At 33.5% G+C, this 15,195-nt stretch overlaps 1 long non-coding RNA gene and 1 other non-coding gene across 2 annotated transcripts; both read left to right on the top strand.

Annotated features, from left to right (window-relative positions):
* The first annotated feature begins 9,904 nt into the window (after positions 1-9,904).
* Positions 9,905-10,007, top strand: LOC128032140 (small nucleolar RNA R71). Its single transcript, XR_008188269.1, has one exon. It is a non-coding gene; the product is annotated as a small nucleolar RNA R71 (small nucleolar RNA).
* Positions 10,008-12,563: 2,556 nt separating this feature from the next.
* On the top strand, positions 12,564-14,056 carry LOC128043121 (uncharacterized). The gene is made up of 2 exons (XR_008198886.1): positions 12,564-12,814; positions 12,921-14,056. It is a non-coding gene; the product is annotated as an uncharacterized LOC128043121 (long non-coding RNA).
* The last annotated feature ends 1,139 nt before the right edge of the window (positions 14,057-15,195 follow it).

Raw genomic sequence — 15,195 nt, 5'->3', positions numbered from 1 at the left:
ACAACATGCTCAACTAACTATTTAATGTAGTCTAGAAACACAATACACCCCCAAACCTAAAGGATGCATTGTCCTCAATGCATGTACAGATATGAACTACGAATGCAAGAACATATATATGTACATAATGAGATGTAATAAAGGGAGAAAAACTTCTCGAGCTTGGAACTGAATGGTGGTACTTTAATTACAGCTAATGGTCTTTTGTGCACTCATCTTATAACACATCGGCCTTTTAAGTAAATTAAGTGGTACATCCTCCTCTTCATTATCAAATATGGTGAGTTCATCAATAATTCGATCGATCTTACGATCTTGTTCAATCATCGATTCAGTAGAAGGAGGTGGAACAATCGTTAGTCATCCTAATTTTAGGGATCCTGTTTAGTAAACTGAGGGATTTGCTTCCTCTTCGTCTTCACGGTCAGTCCCAATACTGACAGACTATGTTTTCTCTAGTTCTTCCTTCGGTGCTTTGGGTCATTCTCTTCATTAGTAAGATTCGTCTCAATGGGCTCTACATCACCGACCCCGTCCCTCTTGTAGTTTATTGAAAAAAGGAAATGAAATAACTAAAAGAAATTTAAATTGAAAAATTGAAATAAAAATAAAAAAATTTCAAGATGTTGAAGTTAAACATCTAGAAGATCAATGGACTATTTGTCTCGCTTTACATGAGAACCTCAGTAGTGCTTCAAGCCTTGTCCATTAACTTTAAATGTGTCCCCCGTTTCTATGTCCTTGACATCAACATCTCTATTTGGATATACATGAGCCACCAAGCATTTTTCATCAAAATTGAAAGGTCTATTTTGCTCCAGCAAAGTGCACAGGGGTCTCCACTCAAATGATTCTTCATCACTATCAGAATTATTGTGGCAAAATCTCATGAACTCTTCCTCCACTGTTGTTTCTATCAAGTCAATGGCACGACATTATTCATTCTCATTAACACCTTTCAGCACAAAACTGACCTGCTGATCATTCATCCTCATGGTCAGTTCACCTTCCTATACATCGATTAAAGTTCTACCTGTAGCAAGAAAAGGTCTTCCAAAAATAATTGGCACATCATGGTTAGCTTCACATTCTAAAATAAGGAAATCTGAAAGAAAGATAAATTTATCTACCATTACCCATACATCTTCAATTTTACCTTATGGATAGGCATAGGATTGATCGACCAGTTGCAACGTAACCGTAATATGTCCCTACTTACCCGATTCCTAGCTTCTTGAAAATAGATAGGCATTAGATTTATACTTGCTCCTAAATCACATAATGCCTAACCAATATAATGATTTCCTATTGAACATGGGATAGTGAAACTCCTTGGACCTTCAACTTTGGAGGTAGTTTATTCATCAAGATTGTTGTGCATCCTTTAATGAGAGCAACAGTATTAAACTCTCCCAATCTACGCTTTTTTTACAGTATGTCATTCATAAATTTCACATAATTGGGTATCTACTTCAAAGCTTCCACTAATGGTATGTTGATATGGAGTTGCTTCAAGACCTCCAAAAATCTTTTAAACTGAATATCCTTTTTAGAATTATGGAATCTCTAAGGAAAAGGTAAAGGTGCTTGTCCTTCAGGTTGTTGATATTCTTTTGATGTGGCATTTTGTTGGCAACATGATTTGATTTTGTCACAACATTCCCTTTTTAGTTGTTGTCTACTGTTCAGTAGGTTCTGAGATCTTTTCTTGATTGCGGTTATATTTGCCTTCCTCTTCCTTGGCATCTTGAACAACTTCATCCAATTGAGTCCCACTTCTAAAAGTGATGGCATTGCACTAGTCCTTCTCTTGGGTTCTCAAATTTTCAGTATCAGTTGGCAATGCTCATTGTGGCCTTGAATTTAGAGCATTCACTATTTGCCCTACTTGATTTTCAAGAGCTCGAAGAAACACAACCTGACTCTAAATCACAACATCATTTTTTGCCATATACCCCTTCAATAAAGAATCAATAAAATTAAAAGATGATACCTGACCTTGTTGAGCATTTTACCTCGGCATAAGATGATTATAACCAAGCGGTTCATTGTGGATATTCTATCTTGCAACATTGTGTGAGCTCCTCGCTCCTTGATTATTCCAACTAAAATTTGGATGCTAGTTCCACCCCATATTGTAAATATTAGAATAGGGATTTTTATTTCGGTTAAAATTACCCATATAGTATACCTGTAATAGCCCAATTTCCAAAAATATCCAAAACAGTGGTTCGAGACCACCAAATTCAAAAAATAAGCTCATAAATTTTATTATTTCATAATTACGAGTCAAATATGATTTTTAAGATATTTTTGAATTGGTAATTTGTGTTTTATAAAGATTTATTAAGCCAATAAATTGAGGAAAAGAGGTATAGAGACCTTGATGTTATAAACCAAACCGTAAAATTTTTTAAATATTTACGGAGTGTCAATACGGTAGTGTTAAAGTTTTGTCAGAAAATTTTAACGTTTCAGCAGTCAATTAATTAAAAAGGACTAAATTGAAAAGATGCAAAATTTACTAAAGTGATTAAATAGCTTAAAAATTAAATGAGGAAGGACTAAAAGAGTAAATGGACCAATTTAAGTGGCTGAGGTGGCATATTGTTAAAAAAATCAAAGATTTGTATGTATTTAAGGACAAAATTGGAATTACAATAAAGTTTATGTGGCCAAAATTTATTTTAAGGATTTGAAGACCATTTCTTCTTGAATTTTCGGTGGAAAATAGCCATGGAAGAGGGTTGAGAGCTGGTCTTTCATATTTTAGCTTCAAGTAAGTTCAATTCTTGCTTTTCCCTTGAAATTTTTATATTTTTGGACTTTTACAATTAAGTCCAACTTAGTATTCTATTAGTTTTTTATTTTGTTGAAAGTTTTGGAAGATACCATTGATAAGTTCATATGATTTTTGTTATTTGATGATGCAATTAAGATGTTAATGGATGTTTAACGGTGTTTTATTAAAGATTTTTTTATGAAGACATGTTTTAGGGATTTAATTGAAAAGTATTGAATTTGTGGAAAAAAAAAAGAAACTCTAAAATTTCATGGAATTCATGGGCTGTTATTGATATGTATGAGAACGATTAGGTTTGGAACAAGGATTAAATTTTAAGAATTTCATTTTTCGAGCCTAGGGACGAAATCATCATGTATTGAAAGTTTAGGGTCAAAATGGTAATCAACATTTTGCACTAAACAGTTTTGGGTAGCAGCATGAAAAATCACCAAAAATTATGAAAATCGAATTAGAAGATGAATAAAATATGAATTAAATCTTACTGAGTCTAATTTCTCATAGAAGAAACGGTGTAAGAAATGGAATTGTAAATCATGAGATATAATAAATTTTATTTGACAAGGTCAAATGATTTCGGGTTCCCCTGTTCATATTTTGGAAAATCATCAAAAATTATAGAAAAATAATTAAGGGCTTAAATTTATATGTTTAAATTTTTAGTGAGTCTATTTTTAATAGAAACAAACGGGAACATCATCCGAATCCCGTACAAGGAGATAAATAATTTTTAGTGAAGAAGGGTTGAAACTGTCAGACAGCAGAACAATGATGACTTTAAAGAATAAGCTGTACTTATTGGCTAAACCATAAATTCTAAAAATTTTATGGTAAGAAGATATGTTAGACTAGTTTCAGAGGAATTTAGCGGATATTAATTTGGAGTTCTGTAGCTCAAGATAAAAATAATTTAGTGACTATGACACGGATGGACAGCTTTAAATATACATATAAGTAAATAGTGAAATTATATATAATGTTACTTATAAGCGTGTTATATACAATAAGGATGTAGAATGGAGAGGAGGAGAAGGAAAATATATGAATGAATTGTGTATAAATTGGTCATATGCCCAATTATAATCGATAAACGTTGAATTAGAAATGATATAATGTTTTATTTCAAATAGTTATTATGAAATTATGATTATCGTTATGTTATAAAAATTGAATTGTAAGTTCATGTGGCTGAAATTTAATGATTAAATGTTAATTTCATGAATTATATAATGTATGATAAGATATATTTGTTGATAAATTGAGAATAAGATGACAATACGAAAACCGAATAAATGATCAAATCGAGCGGAACATCGGATTTGAGTACTTCTGATCAGTGACAAGTGATAAGTGGTAGCTTTAGCTACACTTATCTGATCAGTAACAAGTGACTAGTGATAAGTGGTAGCTTTAGCTACACTTATCTGATCAATGACAAGTGACAAGTGATAAGTGGTAGCTTTAGTTACACTTATCTGATCAGTGACAAGTGATAAATGTGATCCGTGTAAGACTGTGGTAGGGCTATGGAATCGGTGTGATGTGATATGTGTTCCCGTGTAAGACCATAGCTGGGCTATGGCTTCAGTGTGTGATATGAGACGATGTGGAAGACCATAGTTATACTATGGCAATCTAAAAATGAAGTACTCAATTCCATAAGACGTTCTCTAATTATGTAATAAAACATATTGAATAGTGAAATTGAGCTCAATTATGTGATCTCATCATTCAGAAATTGTGATTGACAGGAAGAAATAGTGAATTGAATGTGAAAATGTGAATAGAAAGCATGAACTAAATGTTCATGAGATAAATAACGGCTCAATGTGATAGTATATGATGTTATCTAATGAAGGCCAAATTGAATTGTAGATGACTCAAACTATTCGAAAATATTCTGTAATATTTAGTAATGCCTCGAAACCCTATTTCGGTGATGGATACGAGTTAAGGGTGTTACATTTAGTGGTATCAGAGTTAAGGTTTAGTCGATTCTCAGGCCGAACGTAGTATATGTGAAGTCTAAAAACAAATGCCACTATAACCCGTGATAGTGTGATATCTCCCGACCCTGATGAGATTTGTTTTACTTATATATAGAGATGCTTTTCAACTTGGCTAATTCCGATAATCTTGAATGCAATACTCAAGTATATGAATAGAAAATTGATTATGATGAATTGGAACTCATAAAGGTATGAATAAATGTTTTGTAATAATGTCGATGATGAATATATGTTATATGTATTATTAAAAGTAAATTATAGTGCTACACGAAATATTGTGCTGATAACTAAATTACAAAATATACAAAAGTAATATATGAAGTGTATGATAAGGATTATTAGGGAATTGTGGATTAATAGTGAACTTTGAAATATATTACATGTGTTAAAGATAGAGAAGATACAAATGCACGAATTATTGGTACAAGGATTAAATTGTAAAGCATGTAAAAGCATTATGCGAAAAGTGTAAAAGTGATATGCATGCATGAAATAATTTGCCCAAGTAGACAAGACTAGAACTACTAGGATATTAAGGGAGTTTAGCGTGCTCTCTGATTATTAGCACGTCAGTACTCTCTGATTACTAGCACGCTCTCTGATTTCTAGCACGTTAGTGCTCTCCGCTTATTAGCACATTAGTGCTCTCTGTATAGCACATTTGTGCTCTCTGTATAGCACTTTAGTGCTCTTTGTTTAATAGTGCATAATAATGCACCTCTGTATCAGTCCTGTATATCCTAAGTGTTCTGTTTCGTCTACTGGGCCTCTGCTAAAAAGAAAAACAATTTTCTTTATAAGGTAAAGGATTATCTCTAATTCATGTTTGAAATATTGAATTAAAAAAGATAGTGAAAAGATGGAGGATCTAGAAAAGATTTTAAGATATAATGATCAATGATTATAAAGGAAAATAAGTTACAAAGTTGTGAATAGATAAGAATGTATTTGTAATAAAATAATTTAAAGTTGTGAATAAGTAAATGTTATTTAGTTTTGTATGGAGGTTTAAAAGAGTAATCCTTATAGAAAAGAATGTATTTGTAATAAAATAATTTAAAGTTGTGAATAAGAAATGTTTTACTAATAGACAAAAATTCTTCCAACCTAGCTAATTCCGATAGTGATGAAAGTGTTATTTGAGTATTTGATAGAGAAAGGGAAGTTGCCTATGATGAGTAAAGATTTATAAAGGTACGAAATGAATGTTTGTAATGAATGTATTGACCATAAAAGTCATGTTATGTTTGCATATATGAAAGTTAAATTTTGAGGCTTTATGACCTCTACCCCCTCATAAGTATAGATTTATACAGTGAAATTTACCAGATTTATATTGATTAAGTTTACAAGTGTGGAATTGAAGAGTTCAGTGACCAAATGATTAATAATGCAGTTAGAGCTGAGAATGGGTTAGTAAATAAAGATGATTATGACTGAGATATTAGATAATTTTTTTTTTAAGATTATTCAGAATACGCAATGTTACTGTTAAGAAAGAAGTTATTCATGAGTAATCGATTTATTCAGTTATGGTATCTACAAAAACGAATTTACTGGAAATTTCTTCTGAATTAGTTCCTTTAGTGAACTGAATAATGTGATATTATTGATGACTTTAGTAGTCAATGGAATAGTGATGAAATCGTAAAAAAAAACCTAAAAGCAGTAGTTATAATTGGATATTATACAGCAATTTCTTCTAGGTATTCTACATGTTCTGCTATTTTCAAAGATATATGTAAATGTTCATTTTCAGATGTGATTCTTATTACATAGAAAGGTTGTCTGATTATGATATTAGAAGAAATTTTGACCAGATGAAAGTTTTGTGGACTGAAGCATCAGTTCTGGTTCAGTCTGAATCGTGTAAGAAAGTTATGATTTACAGAGATATATCATTGAATGGGTAAACTATGTTTTGATACAGTAAGACAAAGTAATAGTTTATACTTTTAAACAGTTAAAAAAATCGTAAGAAAAGAATTACCTGATACATGATTTAGAAGAGACAGTTATTGTTTCAGCCTTGAAAACTGGTGATACTATCAGTTAGTGAAAAATATTTGAACCTCTTTACTAGTGAAATTTTCGAGGACAAAAATTCTTAAGAGGGAGAATTGTAATAGCTCGATTTTCAAAAATGTCAAAAAAAGTGGTTCGAGACCACCAAATTTGGCAAATAAGCTCGTAAATTTTATTATTTAATAATTACGAGCCAAATATGATTTTTAAGATATTTTTGAATTAGTAATTTGTGTTTTATAAAGATTTATTAAGTCAAGAAATTGAGAAAAAGAGGTATCGAGACCTTGATGTTATAAACCGAACCGTAAATATTTTTATAAATATTTACGGAGTGTCAATATGTTAGTGTTAAAGTTTTGTCAGAAAATTTTAACGTTTCGGCAGTCAATTAATTAAAAATGACTAAATTGAATAGATGCAAAACTTGCTAAAGTGATTAAATAGCTTAAAAATTAAATGAGGAAGGACTAAAAGAGTAAATGGACCAATTTAAGTGGCTGAGGCGGCATATTGTTAAAAAAAATCAAAGATTTGTATGTATTTAAGGACAAAATTGGAATTACAATAAAGTTTATGTGGCCAAAATTTATTTTAAGGATTTGAAGATCATTTCTTCTTGAACTTTTAGTGGAAAACAGCCATGGAAGAGGGTTGAGAGCTGGTCTTTCATATTTTAGCTTCAAGTAAGTTCAATTCTTGCTTTTCCCTTGAAATTTTTATATTTTTGGACTTTTACAATTAATCCAACTTAGTATTCTATTAGTTTTTTATTTTGTTGAAAGTTTTGGAAGATACCATTGATAAGTTCATATGATTTTTTTTATTTGATGATGAAATTAAGATGTTAATGGATGTTTAACGGTGTTTTATTAAAGAATTTTTTATGAAGACATGTTTTAGGGATTTAATTGTAAAGTATTGAATTTGTGGAAAAAAAAAAGAAACTCTGAAATTTCATGGAATTCATGGGCTGTTATTGATATGTATGAGAATGATTAGGCTTGGAACAAGGATTAAATTTTAAGAATTTCATTTTTCGAGCCTAGGGACGATATCATCATGTATTAAAAGCTTAGGATCAAAATGGTAATCATTATTTTGCACTAAACAGTTTTGGGCACCAGCAGTGGTCTAACTTTGAAAAATCACCAAAAATTGTGGAAATCGGATTAGAAGATGAATAAAATATGAAATTAAATCTTATTGAGTCTAATTTATCATAGAAGAAATGGTGTAAGAAATGGAATTGTAAATCATGAGATATAATAAATTTTGTGAGACAATGTCAGAATGATTTCGGGTTCCCCTGTTCAGATTTGGGAAAATCATCAAAAATGAGAAAAAAATAATTAAGGGCTTAAATTTATATGTTTAAATTCTTAATATTTTTAATAGAAACAAACGAGAACATCATCCGAATCTCGTACGAGGAGATAATAATATTTTAGTGAAGAAGGGTCGAAACTGTCAGACAGTAGAACAAGGATGACTTTAAAGAATAAGCTGTACTTATTGGCTAAACCATGAATTCTAAAAATTTTATGGTAAGAAGATATGTTACACTAGTTTTAGAGAAATTTAACAGATATTAATTTGGAGTTCTTTAGCTCAAGATAAAAATAATTTAGTGACTATGACACGGATGGATAGCTTTGAATATACATATAAGCAAATAGTGAAATTATATATAATGTTACTTATAAGCGTGTTATATACAATAAGGATGTAGAATGGAGAGGAGGAGGAGGAAAATATATGAATGAATTGTGTATAAATTGGTCATATGCCCAATTATAACCGATAAATGTTGAATTAGAAATGATATAATGTTTTATTTCAAATAGTTATTATGAAATTATGATTATCGTTATGTTATAAAAATCGAATTGTAAGTTCACGTGGCTGAAATTTAATGATTAAATGTTAATTTCATGAATTATATAATGTATGATGAGATATATTTGTTGATGAATTGAGAATAAGATAACAATGCGAAAACCGAATAAATGATCAAATTGAGCGGAACGTCGGATTTGAGTACTTCTGATCAGTGACAAGTGATAAGTGGTAACTTTAGCTACACTTATATGATCAGTGACTAGTGACAAGTGATAAGTGGTAGCTTTAGCTACACTTATCTGATCAGTGACAAGTGACAAGTGATAAGTGGTAGCTTTAGTTACACTTATCTGATCAGTGACAAGTGATAAATGTGATCCGTGTAAGACCGTGGTAGGGCTATGGCATCGGTGTGATGTGATATGTGTTCCCGTTTAAGACCATAGCTGGGCTATGGCTTCAGTGTGTGATATGAAACGATGTGCAAGACCATAGTTATACTATGGTAATGTGAAAACAAAGTACTTAATTTCGTAAGACTTTCTCTAATTATGTGATAAAACATGTTGAACAGTAAAACTGAGTTCAATTATGTGATCTCATCATTTAGAAATTGTGATTGACAGGAAGAAATAGTGAATTGAATATGAAAATGTGAATAGAAAGCATGAACTAAATGTTCATGAGATAAATAATGGCTTAATGTGATAGTATATGATGTTATCTAATAAAAGCCAAATTGAATTGATAGTATATGATGTTATCTAATAAAAGCCAAATTGAATTGTAGATGACTCGAATTATCCGAAAATATTCTGTAATCTCTGGTAATGTCTCGAAACCCTATTTTGGCAATGGACACGGGTTAGGGGTGTTACAATACCGATGCTGAGTTTGATGGGGATTCATCGAACACATGATCTTCACCACAATAAACACACGATTCTTGAACTGTAGTTAGTGTCTTCATTGTTTTGATCATATTAGTTAAAGATGATACCTGAGCAATCAATGAAGTGATTGCATCAAGTTCCATGATACCAACAGCTTTCTTACCCATCCAAACTCTTGTTGTAGGATATTAATAACCATTACTGGCAATCTTTTCCAAAATCTCATATGCTTCATTATAAGATTTATCCAACAAAATACCATTGGTGGAGGCATCAACTACCATCCTCATATGTGCATTCAACCCATTATAAAACATCTTCATCTAAGTCCAATGCTAAAATCCATGCATCGGACAAGTCTTTAAATCGTTCCCAAGCTTCATATAATGTGTCATCATCTAATTGCTGAAAATATGTGATGTCATTTCTAAGCTTGGCATTCATATTTTGGGGATTATATCGTACCAAAAATCTCTTGAAAAGATCATTCCATGATACCACTATTCCTAACGGCAAAGTATTCAGTTATGCTCTCACACGATCTCTTAAAGAATATGGAAACAATTTAAGTCGCAAGGCGTCTTCAGGAACACCCTGTTGCCTGAACGAGTCATAAACTTCTAGGAAAAGTCTTAAATGCAGTCTTGGATCTTCAGTTTGTAATCCACTGAACTGTCTTACTGTTTGTAACATCTGAAACATTACTAGTTTTAGCTCAAACTGTTATGTCTATATTTGTGGTCTAACTATCCCTAGATTTAGGTCATCCAAAATTGGCACAACATGCTCTCGAATTGGTTTATCTCAGTCATCTATCACCATATGAACATGAGGATTAGCATCTTGACCATTCAGATTATCATTGAGACCAAGATCATTCTCGTTCCTAGCCATTTTTCTCAATTCTTTTTGCCTTCTTCGTAAAGTTCTCTTATCTCTAGGTCAAAAGGATACTCTTTGTTAGCAGGAATGCGCCTTCTCAAACACTGATGGTAAACTTGTAGAAATTAAATACAACTAAGTTAAAAAAAACTAATGGAATTAAGTAAAATAACCAAACCAAATTACACCAAATTGCCGATCCCCGGCAACGGCGCCAAAAACTTGTCGTGTGTGAAATGATATGCGATTTGTGCAAGTATACACGTCGAATGAAGTAATAAAGTGATGAGTGAGTATCGTTCCCACGAGGACTGGATTGAGGCACAAAAGTGGTCAAGTTATTATAATAAAATGCAATTAATGCTATAGTAAAGCTTGGTAAGTTTGCAGTGGCAATTAAAAGAATAATGATGTATGGAATATGTGGAATTAATGAATACTTGGAAATGTTATGGCAAAACGAGAGTAGAAATGTAATGGCAATTATGAGAATTATTATAGGAATATTATGTAAACGATCAAGTAAATAACTAAGAATGATATGATAAACATACGGTAAGGGATAAGGGATATACGAGGTTGATATGGAAGGTTGTAATTATTAAGAATCTACCCTTACTGTCAGAAATGCCTCGGCAAAATTGTAATCAATCTACTACTCAGAAGAGTTCTAAAGTGGTCTGCTTCTTTCGAGAGCAAAAACTTTAATTACCTTGCCTGTGTTTATAAGCCTTTAATACGGTACCTTACACTGTTTCCTTCTGTGTGAACGTTGCTCTTTGTCTAGAGTCTACTACAAGTATCTATTGAGTATTTGTTCATATCATTCAATTTTAATCCAACTAATCCAACTTTTCAAAATTAAATTAATTTATAGGCATGCTGCACAGTCGTTTATGTCTAGGGATTGCATGCATACAATTTAGAAATAAAAACAATTGAATGAAACAGTAAATTGATTTAGATCTATGCTTCAACCATTAAATAAAATAAAGGTTTCATCATGTAATCCCAACCCTATGAGATTTAGCTCATGGGTTGGCAAATAAAATTCAAAACTAAAATATCATTCAACATCGTTTTCATTAAATCAATTCATGGAGAAATAGTTAAGAAATAACAGAAAAACGACGAAAAGACAACTTTCGCAGGTCCAGTTCACACTCCAGCAGCACCGTGTCCGGTGGTGGCTGAGAGGGACTGCTTTCATATTCTTCTTTCCATCTCTACTCAACCGCTACCCTCTTGTTTTGCCTATGGATCTCCACCCATATTCACTATTTAGGGTTGCCTCCTTTGGCTTTTTATAGCATTTTTCCTAGGGTAAAACCAACAACCCATGTTTATCTTCTCTTTTTAAATTCTTTTTTTCTAGGATAAAAACCAACATCTCAGGATTATCTTCTCCTCTTTTTTAGGCAGATTTTTCTGGTACAAGTACAGTTGGGCTAAAACTGGTATGCGTTGAGTGTTGACTCGGTCTTCCTGGAATTGCCACAGCATTCATGCTGACAAAATGTCTCACCTTTTGCCTCGACAAACCTTCACTCCTTTATTTCTCGTTCCTCAACCTACACCTATCAAACCACCAAACACAACCCTACCACAAGCAATTAAAAGTAACAGATAATAATATTTAAGCATCGTCCAAGCTTCTTATGCAATTTTCTAAAATGCTAAAATAATATCCAAAAATGCAACTAAGTTCATTTAAGTACATATAATTGACCCGGTCTAATGGCATGAATTATAACTTTTTTTTCAAGAGTTTTTTTTTTTTTTGAATCTAACTCTTTTCAAAAGTTTTTTTTTTTGTGATAAAAAGATGCTAACGTCAAACTCAATTTATTGCACCATCTATTACAATATCATGAATCTCCTAAGGATAATCCATTTTAAAATAACAATTACAACTATTTTGAATAGCAAATTTACACATTCGCCACTTGGTTATTGCTCCGGTTTGCCCAATTAATTTTGACCGAGTCAAAATTATTAAAAGCCTTGCACGCATTCTTGACACAGCAACCTATAATAGTGATGTCCTGTTCCCTCTTATTGACTTTGTTGACCAGATTTGCACAGTCGGATTCAAAAATAACATTTGAAATATTAAGAATGGAAGCCATCTTCAAGCTCTCATCAAAAGCTTCCATCTCCGCCCAATCCGCACTCATCATCTTTTCTTTAAAACCACTGCTGCCCCCGATAACAAAACCTTTCGAATCTCTAGCTATGACACCAAACCCCACTCTTCCATTCAGGACCGCAGCGTCGAAGTTGATCTTTATATAACCATAAGGGGGCTTCATTCAAGTTTTGCTCACCGGGGTCGGAGGGATCACAGGTCTTTCATTCAGGTTGTAAATTCTAAACTCTTGACTAAGAGCCTTTGCCCTTTCCCAAACCACCCTCGCTTCATCGTCTTTACCATTAAAAACCAACTTATTTCTGTTATTCCAGCAGTTCCAGAGGAGAATAAAAAAGTCCGCTGCAGCCTTAACGTCCAACTCTCTAAGGACATCTTCCAACCAGTCAATGCACCGGTCATAGCTCCCTTCGATCAGCCGATTATTAAGTCCCCCGAAAGTTAGAATTTCATGAGCCAAAGGGCAGTCTTTCAGTGCATGAATCAGCGTCTCCTCTCTGTTCTTGCACCTAGGGCAGATTTTAGAACAGTTCTAACGAATCCGAGAGATGTTATCATAAGTTGGAAGAATATTATGACCGACCCTCCAGCTGAAAACCCGAATCTTAGGAAGCATTTTTTAGTTTCCAAATGGTTCTCCAAAATGCTCTGTGAGGACCAAACCCTATCTTCTTGAGGGAAAGCCAAGAATAAGCCGACTTGAACTGTAAAAACCATGAGGATTATGACACCACACCCTTCTGTCAGTAACACCATTGTGCAAATGGGTAAATTACAGATTTGATCCCCCAGTAAATTACCATAAAGTTCGATCACCTCATCTCTATTCCAATTCATGCGGTCGTGGTCCCACAGGTCTTGCGCTTTTCTTTCATTGTTGGTCAACAAAGACTGACAAATAGAATCACCATTAAGGCTTTCAAAACCCCAATTGTCCCTTCGAATATCAATTGTTTTTCCGTCCCCGACAAGCCAAACAAAACCCTCTTGAAGAGCTTCGGCGGCCTTAGCTATACTGGACCAAGTGTACGAGGGGGTGTCACAATCTTTTGGCCGAAAAACGTCCCCATCAGGAAAGTTCTTGGCACTAGGCACCTTGAAGCATAAAGTATCTTTAAAATGCATTAGTCTCCACACCTGTCTACCAAGAAGGGCCAAGTTGAAAAGGTGCAAGTCCCGGAAACCAAGACCCCCCATACCTTGCGGGTGGCACATTCTATCCCACGCCATCATGGCCCACCCCACGGTTCTTCTCGTTACTCGTCCACCACATGAGACTCATCTTCGATTGTAGCTTTTCAATGATTCCTTTAGGCGCAAGGAAGACAGAAAAAGCATATGTCGGAATAGATTGGAGAATGGCTTTAATGAAGATCTCTTTCCCACCGTATGAAATGAGTCTTTTCGACCAACTCTTTATCCTACAGAACAACGGTTCATAATATTAGTAAAACCAATTGACTTCTTTTTACTAATTGGCAATGGTAAGCCTAGATAGCTATCGTGATTGTTAACCATACGCATCCCAAGAATGTTGCAAAAAAGTTGTCTTTGAGAATGGGGAGTTTTCGGGCTAAACATAATCATAGATTTTTCCTTGTTTATATTCTGGCCCGAAACTTTAGTAAAATTCATTATAATTTTTAAAACTTCCTCTACATCTTTTTTTCTGTTACGGATAAAAAGGAGTGCGTCATCGATAAAAAAAATGATTAATGCTAGGGTCGTTAGTGCTAGCCCGAACTCCCCTTATCAAATTTTTATTTTGGGCCTGAATCAACAATCTTGAAAAAGCTTTCATGCAAAAAAGAGGGTTCCCCTGTCTAAGCCCCCGTTCCAGAACAATAGTCTCTAAAAGAATCGAATTGCATTTGACCACGTAGTGGACCAAATAAACACAACTCATAATTTGTTTTCACCCAAACATCTGCATAACCCATCCTTCTCATGACCATTCCACTCGGTTGTAAGCTTTGCTAATATCGGGGTTGATTACAAAGCCTTTGTTGGGCCCATTCTTTGCACTTAATTTATAGGTAATGTAACAACTCGCGGGCAATTAAAATGTTGTCATGGATCATTCGACTGGGAACAAACGCATTTTGATTCTGGCTTATGCAATTTGGAAGAGTGTCCTTCAACCGATTTGCAAGAACTTTGGCTATGATTTTATAAATGACCCTGCAAAGACTTATAGGCCTAAAGTTAGACATGTCGGTAGGCTCATTAATTTTTGGAATAAGAATAATAATCGTTTCATTTAGACTATCCACATTTCTGTTGCCTCTAAAACCTCATGCCACAGCTTAAAGACATCCGTTCCCACCACCTCCCAATTTTCCTCAAATAAGCACCCTGAGAGGCCGTCAATTTCGGGCGCTTTCCGAGGGTCCATTTGGTTGAAAGGTTCCACTATTTCTTTGTCCGTGAACTCCTTTGTTAGCCTTTCTTTCATGTCATCTGAAATACAATTATCAATGTAATCAAGATTAAGCACCTCATAAGGAGACAAAGTTGATTCAAATAAGTTGTGAAAATACTCACTGGCAATCGCACAAATATCAGTGTTGTTGTCTTTCCAGCACCTATTCA

Source organism: Gossypium raimondii, chromosome 8, assembly GCF_025698545.1.
Source record: "Gossypium raimondii isolate GPD5lz chromosome 8, ASM2569854v1, whole genome shotgun sequence".
Lineage (NCBI taxonomy): Eukaryota > Viridiplantae > Streptophyta > Magnoliopsida > Malvales > Malvaceae > Gossypium > Gossypium raimondii.
Note: the sequence above shows the minus strand (reverse complement) of the source record. Positions and strands in the feature narration are given on the sequence as shown.